The 1,373-nt window shown below is 35.0% G+C and overlaps 1 long non-coding RNA gene across 1 annotated transcript; it reads left to right on the top strand.

The window, feature by feature from the left end:
- Positions 1-182: 182 nt before the first annotated feature.
- On the top strand, positions 183-1,351 carry LOC124890811. Its single transcript, XR_007049379.1, has 3 exons — positions 183-662; positions 1,004-1,060; positions 1,166-1,351. It is a non-coding gene; the product is annotated as an uncharacterized LOC124890811 (long non-coding RNA).
- The last annotated feature ends 22 nt before the right edge of the window (positions 1,352-1,373 follow it).

Below are 1,373 nucleotides of genomic sequence, written 5' to 3'. Positions count from 1 at the left end.
TTTCATCTTGCTAAATACTGTTTTTAATTGTGTGACATGTTACATATACAGACCGTTTGGTCGTTTATGGTGGGATGAAACTGTCCCAACAATTGTGATGAGAGTTAAACTACATAATCAGGCATCTTCTTCTCTTTGCCATCTTATTCAATCCATAGAATTAGCTTGTATCATCCTAAAGACTTTTCTTTTATTCTTGTACTCCTTTCAGACCATAATACATCTACTACAAGATAGAGTTCTCACTATTCGTGAAAATGCAAGGCTCCAAGGTTTTTCGGACTATTACAAGTTAATAGGTCCAATAAAAGAAAGGTATAGCATTGACTAACATCTAACCATTTGGTAGAAGATCTAATTTTTGTGTAAGGCTGATGAATAATGACCGAGGAACACAACAAAGTTTCAAATTGCCAGCTCAAATATTAGTTGATTTCTGCAGGTTTCCAAACATATGGGCATTGCGATTAGTACGTGAATTATTACAATGGAATACTGTAAGATGTCTTTAAACAGTCAATGATAAAACCTAAATTTGATGCATATGTTGTCTATTTGTGTTTCAGGCTGTTGATTCTGCATTATGTTGGACTGCATCTTTCATTTCAGGAAGATTGACGAAGTGTTGATGAGGCTCTAAAGCACCCCTACTTCTCGCAAAGGTGATAAAAATTTTAGGTGGTATACCTATTTCCGTATGAACAGCTAAAAGAAACACAACCTGCAGACCTTTTACTGAAGGTCTGTGATTTAAGTGAACCAGATATTCTTGGCCAATATTTTACATCCATTGCCTTCTACTCAAACCATACATATATACTATTTTTTGATACATATATTTATACAGAGTTTTGATCCTTTGTCGCTAGGGAGAAATAATTGCAATGGTACTCTACACGCATACACTGACCTTTAAATTGTGGATCCACTTCTGTTGTCATGAAAAGTTTAAAATGACTTGCCAATGAATTAAATAGTATTTTTTTACTTTTTTTATTTGTAGCATGGCAGTGAATGGGCTGATGTTCATGGTTGCAGTGGGGTTCAATGTTGTTGCTAGGTCAGTTTTCTTTCTTTACTACCCATTAACCATTTATTGTATAAATATTCTATTTAAATTATATATAATGATAGTTCAAATCACTTCCTCTTTCCTATTACACAGGATTTACCCAGGTCTGTGGTCTGCAATGTTCATGGTGTAAACCCGAACTTTCTAAAAATTGGAGAAAAATGGCCGCAGAAAGGCAAAGTAGTCAGCAAGTTTTCTCTAAAGGTGCATGCTTCTTAGGAAAAATGGTTTGGGCGAAAGGCTACAGGGATTTGATAGACCTGTTAGCAAAGCACAAAAGTGACCTTGATGGTTTTAATAT

The sequence above is a fragment of the Capsicum annuum genome, unplaced genomic scaffold (assembly GCF_002878395.1).
Source record: "Capsicum annuum cultivar UCD-10X-F1 unplaced genomic scaffold, UCD10Xv1.1 ctg25645, whole genome shotgun sequence".
NCBI classification, from domain to species: domain Eukaryota; kingdom Viridiplantae; phylum Streptophyta; class Magnoliopsida; order Solanales; family Solanaceae; genus Capsicum; species Capsicum annuum.
This window is presented reverse-complemented; position numbering and strand designations above follow the sequence as displayed.